Genomic DNA, 25,360 nt, shown 5'->3' on the forward strand with positions numbered 1-25,360 from the left:
CCTCTAACTTATTCGAGAGTTCAGCCATGCGCTCCTGCTCCCTTCTGTCCATCTCCTCCATACGCTCCTGCTCCCTCATCTCGGCCTGCTCTGCCCACTTGTCCATTTCCTCCAACAACTCCTTCATCGTCAACGCCATACCAAAAACGTATATTGAGAAAACGCAGAGATGCTCCCCGCTACCTAGTATCCTATTCCGTATCTTGTGTACTCCATCCGAATAACATTTACTTTACTGATAAGCTTCTATGATTTACGTTAATAACACACAAAGAAGACATGGCCTCAAATTCGCCATATAGAAGCTTCCTATCGATTCGGGATATATATGTTCTACCGTGAATAACAAACAAACGCGTCATCATTAATTTTGAAAAGATTTACTAATATTGTAGCCCCAAATTCTTATAATCCAAACATTATTAATCGACCTGCCTTTTGGGCTCTAGGCTAAGTACTAGACAACAGTACTGGACCATATTTACCATAAATACCTCCGACTCAAGGCTAATATTCCAGCATAGGTCTACCAGTCTCGAATCATTACCATTTATTGCAAATATCACCACCAATTTCTTAAGACTGAGATGATCTTAAGTTCCTAGCCTTAGTCTAAATCAAATAGAATTAAAATTACCGGCAATTTGAAATTTGCTCTGCACACAAATTCAAGCCTATGTCAAAATCAACGCATGTCTGAAGGACACATCATTGACCATTCTACCTCATTAGAGAAATCTTTTTATTGTTCTCTGACTCAAATAGAGTTCCTTTATTACTATGACACGCCTTACTTATCGGCTATGTGTTTCTCATTCTCATTAACATGGTTTAAATCAAACATTTTTGCCGATATTCCTAACGTAATGCATTTAGATTTTACTGTTTTCTAAATACACGATTTCTGATGAAACCTTGCCCTTTCATGTCCGCCTACTGTCATCCGTAGTTCTGAACATGGGACTCTAGACTCAAGTTGTCAGAACGTTAGGTTGCCAGATTCCTAATTTGCGCCTTTGGTTCGAAATTACCTATCTATCATTCTTAAATTTAATAATTATCTGGATACCAACTCTCGGCCTCTTCCAGCTTTCGAACCATGATCCTAATCCTATCTAGCCTTCGGAATGGCTCGTCAAACCACATTCACTATCGTAAATCTCAATTTGACCTGACCAAATTTCTAAGTACAACCTAGACATCTTTGGGTATCACAAAAATACTCCCAGCGGGATACAAATATACGCAAGAGTGCCTATTTTCCTTAGTTACGGCTCCAAAATACTGCTCTATGAAACTATGCTCATATGACCCATCTTTACAGAAATATTGGGCCCCACGTTGGGCGCCAAAATACTGTACCCTACCCAAGGGTAAATACCCTCTAGGACGATGCCTCCATTCCTGTATGAACTTCCGACTAACTTAGGGTTGGGCAGAGAGTGGGTTGGTTGTCGGTTGGGTCAGGATAAAAGTCGAAGTTCTACTCTAAATATAAGTAAATGACAGGAAAATGGAGGTATAACACTAATAAGAAACAATCATATGGGGTAAGATGAATTTATTAATAAATATCCCCAAATCATTCTACTTGAAAATTAATAAAATCAAATAATAAAATTGCGTAATAAAATTTCAAAATAAAAGAAATATCTGAACATTACAACGTTAATTATATTTAAAGAAACCAATAGAAATAAAGTATCAAGCACAACATTGAATAATTGTATACTTTCAAACTGATCTCCTTATTTGTCCATAGTTCATGGGATATAAGATAATACGTGTACGCATAAACTGCTATGTAGTTATTTCGTAAGGAGTCACACTCTAACTCATCACAACGATACCGTTATAAATTTAATTTAAATCGGAAATCGCCAAAAAATTATTACGTTAAAGAATATTACAATAAAAGGAAAAGTTACGATGAAAAAGAAAAGCTAAGACTCTATGGTACGTGATATGAACTATGTAAAATACTAGTGGCATTTCCTACGCTATATTTACAACAAATCAAATAAGCGACACTAAACACATCTATATACATTGGATAAAGAGAAAAAGTCTTACATGCTACACAGATTCTACGTGAATCGCGGTTCACCACAAAGGATCTAGTCAGAACTAGATTGACCATCAATAAAATTTAGCACTCGCGCTGTTCCCCATTAAAACATCGAGACAAGGTATTCAAACAACGAGAAACAATATACAACATCATCCTGAAAGGGAAAAACATATAAATAGCCACCAATATCATGTAGAAAGCAATGGGTAACATTGCCTCCTTCTGCTGCATTTGAGCGCTCAACAGCGCGATCATCCGTCATGTATTTCCGGGTAGGCTGCGAGCTGAAAAGAAATGTTGAACTCAACACTGTACTAAAGTATGGATTCTGCCTCCCAAGATTGTCACAAGGAAATACCATCTCATTCGCGCCGTCTAATACAAACACGGCCAATATATCAGCTTCCAATGAGATAACGTCTTTCGTCGGCTATACGGAAAGTCACGTATAATCATTCCTTCCTAGCATGCTTTTACCATTTAACACACATCAGACTCATTAGTCTGGAATTAATTCCGTCAATTCTGATATCAATATACTCTCAGAAGACAATTGGCAGGTACATATCCACTGCACATTATTCTCTCACATATCAGGCATGCAATCGGCCTGCATAAACACTTTATCACTCCCCATGCAATCTTATTTCTCATATCTCTTTTGAATCACATTAGCTTTCTACATAATGAGACCCGGTTCGTTTCCTGTACAAATCATCGGGCAAAAACAGATTCCAACCTAAATTCGAAGATCCTATTCTTTCAACGCTGTTATGCAACTCCTTCGGGCAGCTTCTGAAATAGCATGCATCATGCAATTAGCTATACCTGTCTCCCTGAATAACCAAAATAAAATGACGTAGTAAGTGTATAACTTTAATCTTGGACGAACTTGTCAATCTAATTCTCCTAGCATTTATATATAAGGAAAACTCGGAATATGCATAACTGAACAACAAACTAATCATAACAAATCCCTCATTATCCCAACTGTCTAGTCATAAATAAGAATGAAAATGAAAAGTACATGCATTATTCTCTTATCCGTAGATACAACAATATCAAAATGAATCAAACATATGCCGTCAGGCTTACTTTACATGAAATAAAAACCCTATCTAAACTGCCCTAGTACTTTAGCATAATTCATATAACATTCCATAATTAACCCATGCGTCTTATATTATTCTTGGCGATTCCTGGGATACATGGTAGCAGCTCACATCCCTGCTACATATAGGGATCTACTCCATGTCGATCACAGCTTCAACACGTGGAAATGCACTTCCTTCTTCCATATGCGAAGCCATCTTCTTGCTGAAAAGTTTTTTACACTGGAACACAGAAAGCTTGGTATGAATATCTCTTCACCGCTCAATGCTACACGTGCCGAACAACCCTTGGTGACAAAATGAGGCAAACACACTGACACCTTAATAATGCAAACTTCAACTTTAAGGGTATATACACAGTTTTGAGAGCGGCACGCGGTACGCTACGGTAGTTCCTCGCGAAACACGACCGGTACGAAAATGTGATGCAATGGCACGTCTCTCCTGCACTTGCTACACTGCGGCTAATTATCACAGTCTATGTTGATTTTATGTTAAGAAATAATGTAATTTGCAATTTACTCTGGAACAGTAATATCTTCCAGCTGCACGACTGAAACACTTGTTTGAAATCATATACTGTTACTGGTATAACACTTCAATATCCGCGATCACGATAACACTATCCAAGCGATTCGACCAGAATAAACTTCCACACTCTCCAAACTATCCAGTCATAGTGACGCTCTCCAGAGCTTGGGTACTGAGGAAACCTCGGTAACGCCGTTTCAACACTTGGGTTCCCGGTTGTCTAAACAAACCACCAATCAGAAACCTTGCTATGTATGATGACACAATATTAATTATAATACATTTATGAAACACAGTTCAAGCAATGGCGAATCTCTTCCTCTAATCATTCTATCGTATTTCTGATTATATTTTGCTTCTAGACCTACGGAAAACCGATGAATGACAGAACTTAACTCAAGCAACTATACACGTTGGTCAACCTGGGAATTAAGACTTGGCGCGATGTAGACTCCATACTTGCCAAATCCTCACGTTCTCATTGGCCGAAATATTGCTTGGTCATCACCTTGTACACGTGCCGATCCTTCCCAACGCTTGGTTACGCTAAACTATTCTCACAGTCACAAGGAAGTATTAGGCAATATCCAGCAACTCGATGTCTCCATCGATTTCCTGTCTCAGCTGTCTTGGGATTCAATACTCTACCATTTATGACTGTAATTTATATGAATAAAAATTTATATATATTTTGTCAATACTGTGAATATTTCTTATGAGCCGGCAGGATACGGCTCAATTGGGATGGACCAAATCCGAGGATTGAACACTGTACACAGTGTATGAATGAACTTTTTCTAGTACCTCATGATGATGACGATGATGATGATGATGATGATGATTCAGAAAAGGAATAACAACAAGGTAAGAAGTGTATGATCTTCTCTGTAAAGCATAACATACTTAGTATAATATATTTCTAAAGGTTTTGTTTAATTTGAATGTTGCAGGAGGCATACTGCAAAACGTTGTTAAGAAGCATACCAACCTTGTCAGCAGCAAAACGAACACTGTTGTAGTACAGTGTAAAAAATATTTGATCCCATTCAAAATGTTGTACTTACTGCATTCCTTACAGCTACTTACTCTTAAGAAAACGATCAGTCTAAACATGCACAATGACGTCATCACTGCAGCACGTGCTCACTCTAGCTATCCCGATGCATGTTTAAACTTGTTCGATAAAGCTATAACTTAACAGAGGAGGTAGAGGAGGAGGAGGAGGCTATAGCAGCCACCACCATCTTGTGTAGTAGCCTCTAAGTGATAATTAGTGAGGCAGTAGCTAAAGATAGCAGCACGATGCTCTGTTTATTAAAGATGGCAGCTTGTCAAAAAAGCACATTGCCCTCCACCACATGTTAAAGGTGAGTAGCTAAAGAGGGCAGCACAATGCTCTGTTGATTAAAGATGGCTGCTTGTCAAAAAAAGCACGTGAGTTTGTTTCCAAACAAGAGCACGTGGATTTTTTCAAACTGCCGCCACCACATTTCAAAGGTAAGTAGCTAAAGAGTGCAGCACTGAGGTTTGTGATGCAAGATGGCGGATGACAGCTGTCAAACAAGCACGTGGCTTTGTTTACCAATTCAAATATCGTGGTAGTGAGGTTAAGTTGGCAGCACTGAGGTTTGGGCCCGTCAAGATAGCAGTACTGAGGTTAGCGATGCGTTGTTGTCGATGATAGCTGTCAAAAAGCACGTGGCTGTCAAAAAAGTATGTGGCTTTGTTTACCGATTCAAATCTCGCGCTAGTGAGGTTAGGTTGGCAGCACTGAGGTTTATGCCCATCAAGGTAGCAGCAGTGAGGTTAGCGTTGCGTTGTTGTCGATGCCAGCTGTCAAAAAGCACATGGCTTTGTTTACCAATTCAAATCTCGCACCAAAATTCAAATTTCCCGCGGGAGGAGGAAGAGGCCCCTGGGAAGGCCCCCGAGAGGAGGAGGAGGAAGAGGCCCCTGGGAAGGCCGCCCGGGAGGAGGAGGAGGAGGAGGAGGAGCGGGCCCCTGGGAGCCGGAGGAGGAGGAGGCGGCCGAACACTTCATTATATATCTACTTAAAGCGTCAACTTTTGCATTTTTGGGACCAAATAATACGAGGGTGATTGCAGTAACTTTTTTTTCTTCTTGTTCTACTTCTTTATCTGTTTACCCTCCAGGGTCGGTTTTTCCCTCGTATACAGCGAGGGATCCCACCTCTACCGCCTCAAGGGCAGTGTCCTGGAGCTTCAGACTTTGGGTCGAGGGATACAACTGGGGAGAATGACCATTAACTCACCCAGGCGGCCTCACCTGCTATGCTGAACAGGGGCCTTGGTGGGGGATGGGAAGATTGGAAGGGATAGACAAGGAAGAGGGAACGAAGCGGCCGTGGCCTTAAGCTAGGCACCATCCCGGCATTGGCCTAGAGGAGAAGTGGGGAAACCACAGTAAACCACTTCCAGGATGGCTGAAGAGGGAATCGAACCCACCTCTACTCAGTTGACCTCCCGAGGCTCAGCGGATCCGTTCCAGCCCTCGTACTACTTTTCGAATTTCGTGGCAGAGTTGGGAATCGAACCCGGGCCTCCGCGGATGGCAGCTAATCACACTAACTACTACACCACAGAGGCGGACATTTCATTCTTATAGAACGGTATTCCAGTGAACGTGACCTTGCGCCGAAGTCACTCTGAAGTGAATCAGAAATTCCGACAGAAACCGCGCCTAACATTCGCTCTGTTGTCAGCACTGCCTGGAGTCCATCCGCATCCGTCAAAGAAATCAAATAAGGTACGTACAGTATATCTAAGGTTAAATGTGCTAAACTCACGTGTTTATATCACGAGTCAGCTGATGTGTTATCGTGGGAATGAAGATATGCTATCTTAAAAGGGAGTGCTCTCGAGTGGCTCGTTGGTCTAGGGGTATGATTCTCGCTTAGGGTGCGAGAGGTCCCAGGTTCAAATCACGGACGTGCCCTGAGGTTTTATAATCTCTCCATGTTGTTTGGAGTTCAGAACAGGAGCTGGTTATTTGATGAAGTGCGAAAAACGTGCGTTATATCAAATTATTAGATACTGTGTGCTCTTATCCTACTTTTTGCCAGTGGATGAATGTAAAGCATTCTTTGCTAAGAGTCTACCACGGTATGAAGGCATTGTTCTTTCTAAAGAAGCTCTTCTTTTTTTTTTGCCTAATTTGTGGATGATTGTTGGAGAGAGGCATGAGTAGTGGAGTGACATATGTGTTGGCTTTTCACCCGGACGGCTGAGGATCGATCCTGAAATTATTTTTGATATCACCTGAAAAATGTTGTGGTTTCCGGAAGTGCATCCGGCCTTAAAACACCCAATCGAAATTTTAAATTAATCAGTTGGATTCAGCGAATCCTAAATACCTGGAATAAGCTGAGGAAAGTTCCAGAGCAAAATGGTGATGGTATCCGGAAATATTTTGTCATCATCATCATCATCATCTGTTTACCCTCCAGGTTCGGTTTTTCCCTCGGACTTAGCGAGGGATCCCACCTCTACCGCCTCAAGGGCAGTGTCCTGGAGCTTCAGACTCTTGGTCGGGGGATACAACTGGGGAGTATGACCAGTACCTCGCCCAGGCGGCCTCACCTGCTATGCTGAACAGGGGCCTTGTGGAGGGATGGGAAGATTGGAAGGGATAGGCAAGGAAGAGGGAAGGAAGCGGCCGTGGCCTTAAGTTAGGTACCATCCCGGCATTCGCCTGGAGGAGAAGTGGGAAACCACGGAAAACCACTTCCAGGATGGCTGAGGTGGGAATCGAACCCACCTCTACTCAGTTGACCTCCCGAGGCTGAGTGGACCCCGTTCCAGCCCTCGTACCACTTTTCAAATTTCGTGGCAGAGCCGGGAATCGAACCCGGGCCTCTGGGGGTGGCAGCTAATCACGCTAACCACTACACCACAGAGGCGGCATGGAAATATTTTGTACTGCACAAAATTTCAGCTGACATGCATCGGCCAATGAAGAACGAAACAGCAGGTAGTGTTGACAGAACCATCTGAATTTAATGCTTATTTTTTCCGCATTGATGATTGCTGTTATTCCCCTAACACAGTCTTAGGGCAATACTAGTGAAATACACCACGAGGAAGACGTTCAATTATGAGCTACGGTCCAAATATGGGCTAGTGTTGATATTGGGACTGCACGATGCTGCAGCCTGGCAGAGGGTTTTGGAGCTTATGACTCTTAAGGCCACAAAGCAGGAATGCAAGAAGGGGAGGATGTGATTCGTACATTTCGTGTTACGGTGCATAGAGTCACCCCAGGCACCGCTAAAAGTTTTACAGGTAAGAGTGAAACATTCAGAGCTTTCAGTTGGAGAAATACATGAGTTTATTTTTAATCACTGTTGACCACCACAACTGTTCAAACATCATTGACGTCATGGTCTAAATATGGGCTACCGTGCGTGGTCCGAGTAGGCTATATACTACTAGCCCATATTCGGACCGTATTTCACGCCAAGTGGGTTAAGGAGACTATTTGTTTACAGAATGCCTAGATCAAGGCCGAAGTATGTGCCAAAGGGTGTCAGGAAGGTGTGGGATGAGGAAGACTCGAATGTCCGAAGCTGACAGCTAAACCTCAGCGACCGAGCTCGATAGCTGCAGTCACTTAAGTGCGGCCAGTATCCAGTATTCAGGAGATAGTAGGTTCGAACCCCACTGTCGGCAGCCCTGAAAATGGTTTTCCGTGGTTTCCCATTTTCACACAAGGCAAATGCTGGGGCTGTACCTTAATTAAGGCCACGGCCGCTTCCTTCCCACTCCTAGCCCTTTCCTGTCCCATCGTCGCCGTAAGACCTATCTGTGTCGGTGCGACGTAAAACAACTAGCAAAAAAAAAAAAGAACCTCAGCGAAACAAGAGCAGCAGGATGATAGAGTTGCATCTACGAACAGAAGGTGAAGGAAGAAAATTGAGGGTCAGAACGAAACGAGGAAGGCAGGGAAACGTATGCCTGGAAAAGGCGGAGATACATTCCAAGTAAAAGTAAAATGGAAACTTAAAGAACGAAGTTCAGGTTCTGATTCTGAAGAGTCTGTAGACAGATCGATGAAACTAGATGATGATGGAGAGTGATAAGGATTATACTCTTTGGAGATGCTAGGCCGCGAGATGATGATGCACTAGGCACGTTTTGCGAGGGAAAATATTCCAAAGACTCTTCCGGTGAATTGTGGATAATGTGTTTTATGTCCTCTATGTGGATACAAAGTGAATGAAAACAAACAACATTTCTGCGACTTTTCTAAATAGTTTACGCAGTATTACTCGTACGTTTATGTGTATTTATTATGTCTTCAGTATTATTACTATGGTTTTTCATTTTCTTCTGCTTAATGCCTTGATTCCTCGTTGTTTTTAAATAATTTTAAAGGTAGCCCATATTTATACCACGGAATGAAAACCTAACAAAGTGACACATTTGTTTCAATCTTGATTTGTACTTATATCACTGCTGCATTTTAAATGTTCATGTGTATATGCTATGGCTAATAGATCCAGCTAAAATTTGTAGTTATTTCTTCATTTGTGTCTCCAACGGTTTTCCAGATATGTCACGGAAAGGACGTGGTAGCCCATATTTGGATCTTCTCCACTACCATTGCAAAAGAATCGAGTCTTACCAGTTTGCAACGAAGTGTTTTCGAATAAAAGAATATGAGAGAACAGCTCCGACAGCTACATCGATCCAGTACATTACGAACTTACGCTTTATACCCTCATTCCAAGAACCGTCCTGCCATTGTTCCAACCTGTTTGTACCTGCTGTTATTTTTAATCTTTGATGTGTTCATGAAAAATAATTCCGGAGTCCTCGCCTGTGCAGCAAAGTAGGTCCGAAAACAGGCGGGAGTGAAAACTGTCTCATCCGGGAGTTTATGTCTTTCTTACAGAATACCGTTGATCCCAACAGCGAGAAGAAAACATCAGCTGTGTTGCACCATGATTCAATCTCACTTACTGTACTAGGTTAATATCATGGGGGAATACACGTCCTAAATACTTGAAATGATTATGTAATTACAATTTTCAAGGATAAAGAAATCCCGTCTCTGTTAATAACCACCTCCATTTCCTGCCACGAAATTTGAAAAGTGGTACGAGGCGTCCACTCAGCCTCGGGAGGTCAAATAAGTAGAGGTCGGTTCGATTCCAACCTCAACAATCCTCAAAGTAGTTTTCCGTGGTTTCGCACTTCTCCTCCAGGCAAATACCGGGATGGTACCAAACTTAAGTCCACGACCGCTTTCTTCCATCTTCCTAGTCTAACCCTTCCAGTCGTCCCATTCTCCTGCAAGGCCACTGTTCAGCATAGCAGGCGAGGCCGTCTGGGCGAGATACTGGTCCTTCTTCCCGGTTGTATCCTTGAGGTGGTAGGGGTTGAGGTGGGATCCCTCGCTGAGTTCGAGAGAAAAACCAACCCTGGAGGGTAAACAGATTAAGAAAGAAAGGAAGAAGGAAAGAACAGCAATTTTCGAATATGATGAGTGAACCATATCGGAGTCGTTTAGTGTTGACCGGTTCAAATGAGCAGTTGGTTAGTCGCTCAAATCTTGAAACTCGAATCCAGGCTCAGTCGATTGGCTCTTGTGATGTTCAATTGGGAGAGACTTTGTTTAAGGATTTACTGGCATGTTGAAGAAAGGCATCTAAGGGAAGAATTGCATTATTCAGACACAAGAACTCTTAATAAGCCAGTATCAGTTTCTTTAATCTCCCTCACCGAGCTCGATAGCTGCAGTCGCTTAAGTGCGGCCAGTATCCAGTATTTGGGAGATAGTAGGTTCGAACCCCACTGTCGGCAGCCCTGAAAATGGTTTTCCGTGGTTTCCCATTTTCACACCAGGCAAATGCTGGGGCTGTACCTTAATTAAGGCCAAGGCCACTTCCCTCCCACTCCTAGCCCTTCCCTGTCCCATTGTCGCCATAAGACCTATCTGTGCCGGTGCGACGTAAAGCAACTAGCAAAAAAAAACTTTAATCTCCCTCGACAACATTTAAAAAAACAGATGGACTCGTCCGGGATTCAAACCCGGGACCTCTCGCACCCAAAGCGAGAATTATACCCCTAGACCAACTACCCAACTGCTTTACAAAAGAGCTGATGTGTGCTATCTCACCACGACTGTTGATAAAGCTGCCAATGTACATGATGGCACAAGGACGATCGTTTGCAGGAAAGCAGAATCTTATCTACATCGTCACAGCTTAGCCCAAGGGAACACTCTGGGTTATAATAGACAGATTTCAATGAGATATGATCAATTAACATATCGTAAATTCCTTTTGTCCGCTCTGTAGTGTATTGGTTAGTGTGATTAGCTACCACCCCCAGAGGCCCGGGTTCAATTCCCGGCTCTGCCACGAATTTGAAAAGTGGTATTTAGGGGTCCACTGAGCCTCGAGAGGTCATTTGAGTAGCGGGGATTGGGGAGGCGTTGATTCCCAACTCAGCCATCCTCAAAGTGATTTTCTGTGGTTTCGCCCTTCTCCGCGAGTCAAATACGCTAGTGGCTTTACGTCGCGCCGACACAGATAGGTCTTATGGCGACGACGGGATAGGAAACGCCTAGGACTTGGAAGGAAGCGGCCGTGGCCTTAATTAAGGTACAGCCCCAGCATTTGCCTGGTGTGAAAATGGGAAACCACGGAAAACCATCTTCAGAGCTGCCGACAGTGGGGTTCGAACCTACTGTCTCCCGGATGCAACCGTCAAATACGAAGATGGTACATAACTTAAGGCCACGGCCGCATCCTTTCCCGTTCCTTGCCCATCCGTTCCAATCTTCCTGTCCCCCACAAGGTTCCCGATCAGCATAGCAGGTGTGGGCGGATGGGTGAGGTACTCGTCCTCCTTTCCAGTTGTACCCCCGACCAAATGTCTCACGCTCCAGGACACTGCCCTTGAGGCGGTAAAGGTGGGGTCCCTCGCTGAGTCCGAGGGAAAAACCAACGCTGGAGTATAAACGGATTAAGAAAGAAAGAAAGAAAGAAAATACATTCCTTTTCCCTTCTTCCGTTTTAAATCCTTTTACCGTTCAGGTTTGGTTTTTTTTTCTGGACTCAGCGATACTACACAAATTGTGGCCCACACCAATCTACAACGTCGACATTAGAAATCAGTCACTCAGACAGTGAATCTCCAGCGTTATCAACTTCTTCATATAATACAGATATAGACTTTACCTCTCTGTGAGATGAGCTAATAAGTATCGACAGTGAATTTCTTACTTTCTGTACCTTATGTCAATAAATAATTTTAAGCAAATAACCAGCGTGCGTTACTTACCTTATTGCAATAGCCAACATCTGCTCAGGTTGAATGCAATTCCTCCTTTCGGTGTTCTGACGCTGAAGAGTATATCGTCGCTGCCTGGACAATACCTCCCATGTGAGATATTTTAGCTTAGAACTTTGGCTGGTAAGGTTCTGTCATCTAAGGTGCAATATCGTATGAATATTGTCAAGGCATTCCGCTCTTCATAATGCATGTGCTACGAATCAGTTTATCTCCAAAAATATTATCACATAGGAGGTTTTGTCCCGGCAAGGACGATATTTCCACTGCTCATATAAATCATCAAGGGTAGAAATGGACATACGAAAATAGTCAAAGAACTTTTTTCCATCTTAGATTTTAAAATAACGTATAAAACAGACCTGATTTGTTCTTCTCTTCATTATGAACCCAACGAATTGCATTCCGGTCCGCCTCTGTGGTGTAGTGGTTATTGTGATTAGCTGCCACGCTCGGAGGCTCGGGTTCGACTCCCAGCTCTGCTACGAAATTTGAAAAGTGGTACGAGGGCTGGAACGGGATCCACTCAGCCTCGGGAGGTCAACTGAGTAGAGGTGGGTTCAATTCCTACCTCAGCCATCCTCGATGTGGTTTTCTGTGGTTTCCAACTTCTTCTCCAGGCAAATGCCGGGATGGTACCTAAGTTAAGGCCACGGCCATTTCATTCCCTCTTCCTTGTCTGTCCTTTCCAATCTTCCCATCCCTACACAATACCCTGTTCAGCATAGCAGGTGAGTTAGCCTGGGCGAGGTACTGGTCAGTCTCCCCAGTTGTATCCCCCGACCCAAAGTCTGGCGCTCCAGGACACTGGCCTTGAGACGGTAGAGGTGGGATCCCTCGCTGCGTCCGAGGGAGAACAGACTAAGAAAGAAAGAAATAAAGTATTAAACAGACTTGATTTGTCCTTTTTTTTTTTTTTTCAATATGAACCCAACGATCTCCATTCCTTCTATACAATATTTATACAAAAGCCACATGGCAATGATGTGACCATGATCCATACTGTACGAGAGCTGGCGTATGGCTGGACGTCCGGTTTCAACCGGCAAGTGTGAAAATGTGTGTGTGTGTGTGTGTGTGTGTGTGTGTGTGTGTGTGTGTGTGTGTGTGTGTGTGTGTGTGTGTGTGTGTGTGTGTGTGTGTGTGTGTGTGTGAAGGGAGCCTCAAATCCTCTCAGCAATATTCCAGCTCAGTGAAATAACCGCTCTCATGTCGTCCCCATTCACTCCCGTCGTTCAGTTGACTTTGATTACTCCCTTAGGATTTGTATGAATTAAAGATTTTCCCGACCCGGTCGATTGACGAGACGATAGACTGTGGATCACACTTTTACTAGGTTTTGGACTAGCTAAAAAACTGAAAATATTTCAAATACTTTGACGTGTTTAAAATCAGTTTATAAAAACTTCGCCATTGTTTCCTTACTAGAAAGAATTTTCTCAAAATCAGTAACATTTTATTTACAAGATGCACAGTATATTCAGACCAAAGATCAGGTCATACGTCATGGAATGGGACTACGTTTTCATAGAGTTTATTCCATTTTTTGTAATAATGAGATCGCTCTGAGACACGCTCTAACGTTGCCTGTACCTTCGTACAACTTTACTGAGTTCCCATTTCTTTCATCTAATCTTCGATATGCACATTTCCTTCTGTTTCCATCGAAATTTAACACCAATCTCAGGTACGCGAATGATGATTTTTCCGCTTCTTTCTTCAAGAGAAGCACCACGTCTCTGATTCCATGATTTGACCGTTCTATTATGTTGTTTTGGCGATGATGTCATGTTTCAAGAGCATTCGTAGTTCGGTGCTGTCTCCTGTAGCATGTCCAAATTTTGACAGGTATATGTTCGTTTCCCAGCCTACCTCGATAAAATAATCAAACAACTCCGTTAGCTTTGCGTTGACGGGAGCCTGGCCTCAATTACGTCTTCAGGCCAACGCTGGGTAGGCCTACATCTGAGTATGACGATGCATTTCTTCGTGTTCTCTGTACTCTCTTGTTAAGCCAAGCTCTTGGACTTACCGCCATTGGCATTTCTTCATATGGAAATAGCAGCCACTCACTTCGACGAAGGGAAACACTCTTGAGAGCTGAAATTGCCGCAGCTTCAAAATCTACGTTAACTATCTTGGGTTTCCTAGCACAGCTTCTAACATGCTCCGAAAGAGTCTTTCATAAGTATGTTTCTTTACTGTCGGCAACAAAGCAAACACGATCAGATATATGTTCGTCTCTTCGTTGCTGCTCCCAAAATCAGCGTGAATAATATAAACTTGTCAGAACTGTATGCCTGAACTTTTAAAAGTTCCGAATGAAAATGTTTCATAACTTTGTAAGGTGTGTCTTCCCCTTTCACCGCACAGAATAGTAATTCTTCCACTTAAAAGATCGCCTTTTAAAAGAAAAATAATTCCATTTGTCATTTGAAACGATTTTGCATCAAACACGATTTCCTCCCGAGTCTTCGGTTCCTTCTGGTTGCCTTGTGCCGTACTCCTGTGCTGGTATAGGATCTTCCTGGCACCAAACTGACTTGACATTTCGGTCACGAATTCGTATTCCTTATTATGAAGACCTCTCGGCTCTTCCGAGTAAATGTTTGGTATGGGAGTGTCTTCTTCTCTAGGTCTTCTCTTTACCTATAATCAAATTAAGCATCTTTTATTTTCTTTCTTTCTTAATCAGTTTACCCTCCAGGGTCGGTTTTCCCCTCGGACTCAGCGAGGGATCCGACCTCCACCGCCTCAAGGGCAGTGTCCTGGAGCTTCAGACACTGGGTTGGGGGCATACAACTGGGGAGGATGACCAGTACATGGCTCAGGCGGCCTCACCTGCTATGCTGAACAGGGGCCTTGTGAAGAGATGGGAAGATTGGAAAGGGCAGGCAAGGAAGAGGGAAGGAAGCGGCCGTGGCCTTAAATTAGGTACCATCCTGGCATTTGCCTGGAGGAGAAATGGAAAACCATGGAAAACCACTTCGAGGATGGCTGAGGTGGGAATCGTACCCACCTCTACTCGGTTGACCTCCCGAGGCTGAGTGGACCCTGTTCAAGCCGTCGTACCACTTTTAAAATTTCGTGGCAGAGCCGGGAATCGAACCCGGGCCTCCACGGGTGGTAGTTAATTACACTAACCACTACACCACAGAGGCGGACAAGCATCTTTTATTCGTGTTAAAATGTGTATGTTTGCGAGGGGTGAAGATATTCAGTGATTCAGACAACCAGACAGATGCCACCTCAATTTTGTTACCCCAAGGACAATTGGGTGCCCTTTTCTACACCCGCTCATCCACCCTCGTAAGAGGCTGTTGGCTATTTGTAGAGAGGACCTCTTATATCGGTGGTCGCCCGGTTTTTTTAAATTGTACTCGTATCTATCCCCGAGTCCAGGGTTGCCTCTTCCGCATTTTCCACCGTACCGAAGTCCACCTTCTCCGCCGTAGATGCCGTAGAAGTCTAAGCTCGTAAACCTGAGCTGGAACCCTTACCAGATGCTACACACAGCGCCAGTGTGTTCTATTTGTAATGGTACGTACGCTGTATTTCTCTAAGGCTGGATTTCGGCGTGTTAGGAGAATGAAAGCAATCATCAATGCGGCAAAAATAGGCATTAAATCCGGATGGTTCTGTCAACAATGTGTGCCACTACCTGTTGTTTCCTTCTTCATTGACAGATGCATGTCAGCTGAAATTTTCTGCAGCATCAAATATTTCACCTGGTTGCTCGCCAAATTTCCTCAGCTTATGCCAGATATTTCAGGAGACGCTGAATCCAACCTACTAATTTCAGGTTTCGGCCGGATGCTCTTCCTGACACCACGTAATCACGTAAGTTTTCAGGTGAAACATCAAAAATCCATTCGGGATCGATCCTCGGCCGACCGGGTGAGAAGCCGGTAGCAAGGTCACTGCGCTGATCACGGCTCCCTAGAATGCCGGCCCCCTAAGCAGCATTCATAAACTTGCTAAGAAATAATGAGCTTCTTTAGAAAGAAAACTGGAGCAATACCGTGCCAGAGCCTTAGCAAATACGATTTTGAAAGAACTACACACAACCCCTCGTATTTTTCGGTCCAAAAATGTAATAAGGGCAAATTTCTTTCTCTCTTAATCCGTTTACTCTCCAGGGTTGGCTTTTCCTTAGGACTCAGCGAGGGATTCCACCTCTACCGCCTCAAGGGTAGTGTTCTGGAGTGTGAGACTTTGGGTCGGGGGATACAGCTGGGGAAGAGGACCAATACATCGCTCAGGCTGCCTCACCTGGTATACTGTACAGGGACCTTCTGGGGGGGGGGGGGATGGGAAGATTGTAAGGAAGAGGGAAAGAAACGGCCGTGGCCTTAAGTTAGGTACCATCCCGGCATTTGGGTAGAGGAGAAGTGGGAAAACACAGAAATCCACAATGCGGATGGCTGAGGAGGGAATCGAACCCACCTCTACTCAGTTGTTTTCCAGAGGCTGAGTGGACCCCGTTCCAGCCCTCGTACCACTATTAAAATTTCGTGGCGGCAGAGCCGGGAATCGAAACCGGGCCTCCGGGTGTGGCAGCTAATCACACTAACCACTAAACCACAAAGGCGGACATAAAGGGACACAATGTAAAATCTGAACTCATTAATGTTCTTCGTACTTAATCAAATAACCAGACTTGAGGAACTCGTGTCCTGTACTTCAGACAACGCACAGTGACATTACAAAACATTCGGGCTCGTCTGGGATTTGAACCCGGGACCTCTCGTACCTTAAGCGAGAATCATAACCCTAGACCAACGAGCCACGCTGCAGGTGCCGGCTTGGAGATAGCATATCTCCATTCGCATGATAATACGTCTGCCGACTTGTGACATAAACATGTGACCAGCTCATTTGAGCTTGGATGCACGGTATTAGCCAAGTCCCCCGTGCTGGCAACGGTACGCTTGTGGACAGGGTTCGTTGCCATTCAGTTCCTCACCGCCCTTCCACCAATGGCACAATAGCCACGATAGATCGTAGCCTACTAAGCGACCTCTCCTCACCCCAAAGGCCTGCAGATTACGAGATGTTGTCTGGTCAGCACGACGAATCCTCTCGGCCGTTATTCCTGGCTTATTAGACCGGAGCCATCATCTCTCCGTCAAATAGCTCCTCAATTGTAATCACGTAGGCTGAGTGGACCCCGAATCAAGCTTCAGATCCAAGTAAAAAATTCCTGACCTGACCGGGAGCCGAATGCGAGGCATCCGGATAACAAACAGGTACGGTACCCCCATACCACACGGCCCGCGGTCCGATGGAAAGCCCGTTCAAAAAATCAACTGCAAGTTATGACGGCGCTACATCACATTCATTAGCATACCACTTGAAATACTCGGCAAAAAGCACAATGATGTAAATTTACCGAGAAGAGTAGGCTTCTCTGTGGTGTAGCGGTTGGTGTGGTTAGCTGTTACTCCCGGAGGCCCGAGTTCGATTCCCTGCTCTGCAATAAAATTTCAAAAGTAGTACGAAGCCATCATCGAACTGGTTCCCACTCCTCTTCCATGCAAATGCCCGAATGGTACCTAACTTAAGACCACGGCCGGTTTCTTCCCTCTTCCTTGCCTATCCCTTCCAATATTGCCATCCCCCACCCAGCAAGGTCCCTGTTCAGCATAGCAGGTGAGGCCGCCTGGGCGAGGTACTAGTCTCCTTGTTGCCTCCTAATGAATGTTAGACTATGAAACTGATTTAAAGTGAAACACAATGTTAAAATATTCTTCTTTCTTTCTTTCTTGATCTGTTTACCCCCCAGGGTTGGTTTTTCCCTTGGACTCAGCGAGGGATCCCACCTCTACCGCCTCAAGGGCAGCGTCCTGGAGCTTCAGACTCTGGGTCGGGGAAACAACTGGGGAGAATGACCAATACCTCGCCCAGGCGGCCTCACCTGCTATGGTGAACAGGGACATTGTGGGGGGGACGAGGGGGGGAAGAGGAAGGAAGCGCCCGTGGGCTTAAGTTAGGTACCATCCCGTCATTTGCCTGGTTGAGAATAGGAAAACCACGGAAAACCACTTCGAGGATGGCTGAGGTGGGAATCGAACCCACCTCTACTCATTTGACCCCCCGAGGCTGAGTGGACCTCGTTCCATCCCTCGTACCACTTTTCAAATTTCGTGGCAGAGCCGGGAATCGAACCCCGGCCCCCGGGGGTCGCAGCTAATCACGCTAACTACTACACTACAGAGGCGGACTTTAAATTTCATGTGTAAAATATAATTTTTAATGTATTTTTCTGTAAAGGTGCACTTTGCACAGAATGTGGTCCAAAGTGAGCATCTGAACGTCATACTATAACCTTTCAAGGGATTTGAGGTTAAGTGCGAAGGAGCCATTGAAAGTTATAAGTAAATAAATCAACAGAAGCGGTAAATAAATACATAGCCAGCCGGAATGCGTCCAGTTTATATGTTCAACCACGTACGGAAAACGAGACAACTCGCTCATTGAAGTAAAGGAACATGTAATCACCTTTTATAAGGTTTTATTAAACTTAAGACGACCAACTGGTGCATAAATACAGTAAATTCAGTGGCAACAGTAACATCTGACTAGAAAGTGTCAGAGAAAATATACAAATAAGGCAACTTTAAAACTAGATTAAGACATGTCAAAGAGATCACACAAATAAATTATATCATTCACCCCCACCTAGATAATAGTCCTTAAGGTGGGCAGGACGGCGACGGATTCTTGTGCTCCGTCTCGGTAGCTGGTCAGGAGTGGAAGAGGCGGTTGGACCCCTTTCTTCTGACCTTGATGATTCAGGAGATTCCGTCTCGCATGGAGCTGGATCTGAAGATCCGTGTGATGAGACAGGGGTGTGGCAATGTTCTGGGCTTCCATGGGAATGCTGTCCATCTATTACTCCTCCGGCATCTTCTTCGCCCCTTTCTTTAGAAATGCCTATTGAAGAAGGCAATGGTGCCAGGTCTCTAGTCGAAACAGTAGTTTCCCTTCCATCTTGGTGTTGTATATGAGCATACTCGGGATTTGCTTCAAGAAGAGTAACTTCTTCCACGAGTGGTCCGTACTTAGATTGCCTGACATGCTTCCTTAGGAGTATTGGACCTGGAGTCAGAAGCCACGAGGGGATTGAGTGTCCATAACTGGATTTTCTCTGGTCCTTAAACATCCGCTCGTGGGGAGTTTCATTGGTAGTAGTACACAGCAGTGATCTGACGGCATGGAGGGCATCATGTACAACTTCTTCCCACTGTTGAATATGCATTCCCCTTGATTTCAAAGCTAGTTCTATAGTTTACCACACAACTCCAACATATTTTTATGCTTGGCCATTGCCTCTTGGATTGTATGGAGTCGTTCTGCTTTTCGCCACACCAACAGCCGTGAAGAATGTCTTCAGTTCTTGGGACATGAATGCTGAGCCTCGATCGGAATGAACATATGAAGGCAATCCAAATATGGAGAAAAGTTGCTTAAGTTTAGAAATAACAGTGGACGATGTGACATCTGGGCAAGGAAAGGCGAAGGGGAATCTGCAATATTCATCAACTAATATGAGGAGATAACGGTTTCTAGATTTGGATGGTAGAGGTCCCTTAAAGTCCATGTTGATGCGCTCAAGGAGACGGGTAGCTTTGACGAGATTACCTTCATGCCTGATGAATCTAGGTTTCAATTCAGCACAAATTTTACAAGCTGATATGACCTTCTTTACATCTTCTAGCGAATAAGGCAAGTTCTTCGACTTAATAAAGTGATTAAGCCGTGTTATACCAGGGTGACATACAGCTTCATGGAGGATTTTCAGTTTAGGTCCGCAACACTTAATAGCCAAACAAGCTCTGGAGAAGGCATCAACAGCTTCGTTATGTTGTCCTGGTCTGTAAACTATTTCATAATCAAAACACGAGAGTTCAAGTCTCCAGCGCAGTATCTTCTCATTCTTCACCTTACCAAGATGTCTAGTATAAAACATAAAGGCTACTGACTTCTGGTCAGTGATGAGTCGAAAATGTCTTCCTAGCAGGAAATGTCTCCATTTTTTCACGGATTCAATGATAGCCTGCGCTTCTTTCTCCACGGATGAATGTCGTTGTTCAGATCGGTTTAGTGTGCGAGAGAAGAACGCAATGGGGCGTCCATTTTGTGTTAGCGTTGCTCCAGTGGTGTGTTCTGAAGCATCAGTCTCTACATTGAACATAGCTTTATCATCTATAGCTGATACTAGTGCATTTTTCACATCATCTTTCAGCGCTTTAAATACTTCAATAGCTTTGTCTAATGGAAAACTACCACTTGAAAGGTTATGTATTTTCTGGGAGAATCTTGGGATGAAGTTGGCAAAATGAGCGAACATGCCCATCGCTCTTCGAAGAGAAGCAGTGTCAGTTGGTAATGGGAGCTCTTGTAAAGGTGTCAATCGGTCGGGATCTGGGCGAATTTCATGATTGGAGATGATATAACCTAGTAGCTTTATTGCTTTGACCGAATAAACACTCTTCTTCTCGTTGATCGTGAATTCATACTTTTCCACGGCTTTCAGGAACTTCTTCAAATTGAAGTCGTGTCCTTCCTTGGTCTTGCCACCCACAATGATATCGTCTAGGTAAGCAGTAACCCCATTAAGTCTTTCATTTTTGATGATAGTATCTATTGTTCTTTGGAAACAAGGTACTCCATTTGTGGGGCCAAATAGAATCTGTTTGTACTGCAAAAGTTTACCGCATGCCTCGAATGCTGTGTAAGGGCGATCCTACTCACAGATGGGGATCTGGTGATAGGCGTTTTTCAAGTCAACTGAACTGAACGCTTCATAACTTGCTACTTTGTTGACTATATCCTCGATACGGGGGAGTGGGTAAGCATCTAGCTCGGTATACGGATTTATTGTTCGTGAATAGTCAACTACCATACGGCGCTTGTGGTTTTCTGATTGGGTAACAAGAACCTGAGCACGCCATGGAGAAAAGCTTTCTTCTATAACATCCTCATTCAAAAGTCGTTGAACTTCTTGTTCAATGAATTTGGTATCAGTTGCTGTGTGGCGTCTGGACTTTATGGCCATTGGCTTGCAATCTGGAAGTATATTTCGGAAAAGTCGAACAGGTTCGACCTTCGCTACTGTTAATCCGCAGATACTCAGAGGTTCTCTGTGACCCCCAAACTTAATCTCTACAGATGAATGACGGCCAAGTATATCATGTCCTAAAATGACGTCAGAGCAAAGGTCTGTCAAAATGTTAAGTTCAACATCTTTGTAAACGTGGTCTTCAATTTTTATATCTACAGAACAGGCTCCTTTCACTAAAGAGCTAAGCGACGTTGAAGCCATAGTAACAGTGAGGCCACTAGCAGAAATAGGTACTTTGAGCTATTGGACCAGCTTCTCAGAAATAAAACTTGTTGAACTGCCCGTATCAACTAGAGCGTTGGTCTTCATTCCATTCAAACGGACGGATATTATATCTTTAGATAAATAACCCATTGGAGAAATAGAAGCTAAAAGTATGGTATGGGAATGGCAAGATTTGTTGGAGCTTGAAGATTTTGAGCTCTTACACACCTTTGCGTAGTGGCCGATTTTTGAGCAGGCACGGCAAATGGCCTCCCTTGCTGGACAAGAGTTTCTGTTGTGATACTTAAGTCCACAGAAGTAGCATTTCTTTGTTGTTGCGGCGACAACCTCACCTGATATTTCACTACCCGCCGAGCTACATTCACGTCGTTCGCCGATTGAATGAGATGAACTAGAGAAGCTATGCTCCTGGACATTACTGACTAAAGCAGGTCCTTGGTACTGAATAGATTGTTCCAGTGCCGACTCTAAAGCCTTTGCTTTCATCGAAGCCTCCTCGAGAGTAAGATTAGGATTCTCCGATAACCTCTGACGAATGCTTGAGTCGAGGAAGGCCGGCAATAAAAGCATCGCGAATACAATCGTCTCTGTTCACTTTTGCCGTCACAGCTTTAAAATTACAATCCTTGCTCAGAAGCTTTAAAGACTGTATATATATCGATACAGTTTCGCCAGATAGCTGCTTCCTAGTTGCCAATTTGTGTCGGGCAAATATCTCTTTCACGGGCTTGGAAAAAATACTAACCAAGATACTAATGGCGTCATTATATGTTTGGGCTTCATTGATATATTCGTAAACGGTAGGTGAAACATGGTTGATCAATATGCGTAATTTGTCAGCGTCACTTACTTGATATGCCAAAATGTTCTTGAACGTGCTGTACCAATGTTTCCATTCTTGTTGAGCGTTACTGGATTATGGGTCAATGCTTAAACGTTCCGGACGAAGTAATTTTTCCATTATCTTGCTTTCTTCTTAAGTTTAATAAATTGAAGTAAAGGAACATGTAATCACCTTTTATAAGGTTTTATTAAACTTAAGACGACCACCTAGTGCATAAATAAATTCAGTGGCAACAGTAACATCTGACTAGAAAGTGTCAGAGAAAATATACAAATAAGGCAACTTTAAAACTAGATTAAGACATGTCAAAGAGATCACACAAATAAATTATATCACTCATAAAAAGAGAATTTAACAGAATGAAATCAACGAATTCACAAGCTCAGAACCCCGTGGTATTCGGAGGATTGAATTAAGAACATAAGTTGGGATGTAATAAAGACCAGTAGATGAAAGATCGTATTAACAGCTGTGAAGGAGAAATGTCATAAGTAACATTCAGGCCCGGAAATGTCATGCGGCAGATGGCCATGGAATAGTCAGGTGCAGTGCAAGTTCTACCATCAAGAAGGCGTATGCGGAATGACGTATCATATGCATTGAGGAAATAAATGAATAGCAGAACGTGTTCCTTTGTGCAGTCCCGTGAATGAAAAGAGTAGTTGTGTTAGGCAAAGTTCATCAAATGTCAAAAACATATGTAAAGGAGATTACGACATAGCAATTTCATGTGAATCAGAAAATGCGAACCAAGTATTATTGTGATGTTCTAAAGATGGTATTTTGTTTATGACAATGTATGAAAAAAAACAGCGAAGGAGGTTGATCTCGAGAATAGCTCTGATACCTACTGAAAGAATTAAGGAGATTATAAAAGTTTAAGATATTATAAAGATTTAAAGAGCTTAGTAACAAATTATATAGGGACGATATACGAAGGCGAGTTAGTAAATAAAATTGTGAATTTCAAAACTCTGTTTAGCATTGTTTTAATTTTGTCTTTACAAGTTTCAGGATGGAAGAACAACGGATCTGGTTATTATTTGTGAAGGATCTAACTAATACGGAGGTGGATTACTAAGTCGAACTGGGGATCCTGATGGATCCGAATTCTGCTGGAGTGGCCACAATTACATGAGAACAGATGTCCATAACTACCACAACCTAAGGATGGAATGAACAACAGAGAGTGTAAACGTTAAGTCCCAAGTTTGTCTTCCCTTATTCTATTTTGTAGAAGCTTGTAGTAGTGTTAGATTTGTCATCACAAGGGTGACTTTCTTTTTAAATACGGCTTGAGTAACCTAACGTGTCGATCATTACGGATCCGGGTGAAGTGTGGATCTAATCATTGGTAATAGTAAAATTCGGTCTGTCGTCAGCGTCATGTAGTAAAGGTATACAGGTGCGATTATATTTCATCTAATGTCTTGATGCTGTCTGAATAATCGTGATCTAGTTGGGGTGAGATAATATCGAGTGATGTGTAGATAAGTTTCAGTGAGCGATTGTACGTAATTTTATGTTAATGTCAAGATCCTCTTAGAATAATTTGTGCCGCGGAATGATTAATGAAGTGCGCACATGTTATAAGTGATGATGTTTGCATGTGTAGTGTGAGGTTCTTCGATACTTACGCTTGTATATTTGAATAATGATGTAGACATGGTGCATACTCTTATAAGATGTGGTAGATAATTAGGGTCGTCGAATATGTTATGGTAAGTAGTGTTATGATTATAAGAATGCGGTTTATTGAAATCGACTACGGTAATGTGGTAAATCTTCGCAATGTCAATGAACGTAAGGTGGTAAGGTGATTGAGATGTTCATCATGTGATTTTTAAGGTTTGAATAGGCAAGCGGAATAAGATGATGCTAGTGTTTTAAAAGGGTATTTCGGAGAGGTTGAGTGCTAAACATGTAGGAATCATCGGAATACGAATTTTCGGCACAGTATAGAGATGAGATGGATATAGTAGCAGATGATTTGTTAGGATCTTCGATAAATGGCATAGTTAAATAGTAAAAATGAGTTGTTAGGAGGTAATGTCACCTGATGAAGTGCGTAGGCATTCAAGGTAATTGCCTGCTGTAGTCATTTGGCAGTAGCATTATTTCCAGAAGCTGGATGAGAGCAGAGGCAGCACAGACCTTCGATTATTGTTTCATTGAACATGGCAGTAGTTAGATGTTGTTGATTTTCAGGTACGGCAAAGCTGGTGATCCTGATGAGTGTGACAGCACCATGATTGTTCATTTAATGATTTATTTGTGTCTGATGGATGATTGAGAGATGATGTATTTTATCTTGCAACGTTATGGAGGTAAACCGTCAGGATACTCAAGTTGTATATCAGATAGCCAGATATTTAATTACTTAAACAGATAGAACTGGGGAAGGCAAACTATGGGCAAATATCGACTCATATGAATGAACGAAGTGAATTTATGATTGGTGGATTTTCAGGACTGTTAATAACTTCAGTGTTTGTGGTGAATATTTCAGACATTGTGATTAATTATTTCGAGTTTTAAAGTTAACGTCAGATAATTTTTGTTTTTTTAAGGTGTTAGCGAACCAACAAAGATTGATAATGAGTGCTAATGGTGTTACCCGTCATGTTGTTTGACCAGATGATTATCATTATTATATTTTCTTCATGATTATTTAATTAAATGGAATATCCTTCCAAAATTTTATTGCGATCTTTCATTTCAAAATTTAAGAGCCTTATCATATTTAGGTAGGACGTAGGAATTACTCTGTCAGAGCTAACGTTGAAGAGGTGACCGGTACTCGCCGAATGGCCATGCCCGCGAGTGGAGTTTCTTGCGAATCGTTGAATTCTAGCCGAGATCTGATTAAAGAAAATACATCACATCGAACCACTCACATCCACGAACGGTCACAATACATATCATTTATAGACGCAGATTTAAAAACTACGTGGGTTATTTTATTCATTTTTCTAACATTTTCCTGACATTAAACTTGAACCACCGTATTTCAACATTTTTTAAAAGTATTTAATAGTTTTTGTAACCAACATTCTACTTATTTTAAAGAGATCTTTCACCTTTTTTCTTAGCTACTATCCCCGTGGATACCTTCAACAAATATTACTTCAA

General features: G+C 42.9%; 1 long non-coding RNA gene across 1 annotated transcript in view; it reads right to left on the minus strand.

Moving 5' to 3' along the window:
• Positions 1-1,803: 1,803 nt before the first annotated feature.
• Positions 1,804-25,360, minus strand: part of LOC137500600 (uncharacterized) — a 244,097-nt gene continuing 220,540 nt past the window's right edge. The window contains exon 3 of the long non-coding RNA XR_011018109.1: positions 1,804-3,405. This is a non-coding gene — a long non-coding RNA (uncharacterized lncRNA). The remainder of the gene's footprint in view (positions 3,406-25,360) is intronic.

This window comes from Anabrus simplex, chromosome 4 (assembly GCF_040414725.1).
Source record: "Anabrus simplex isolate iqAnaSimp1 chromosome 4, ASM4041472v1, whole genome shotgun sequence".
NCBI classification, from domain to species: domain Eukaryota; kingdom Metazoa; phylum Arthropoda; class Insecta; order Orthoptera; family Tettigoniidae; genus Anabrus; species Anabrus simplex.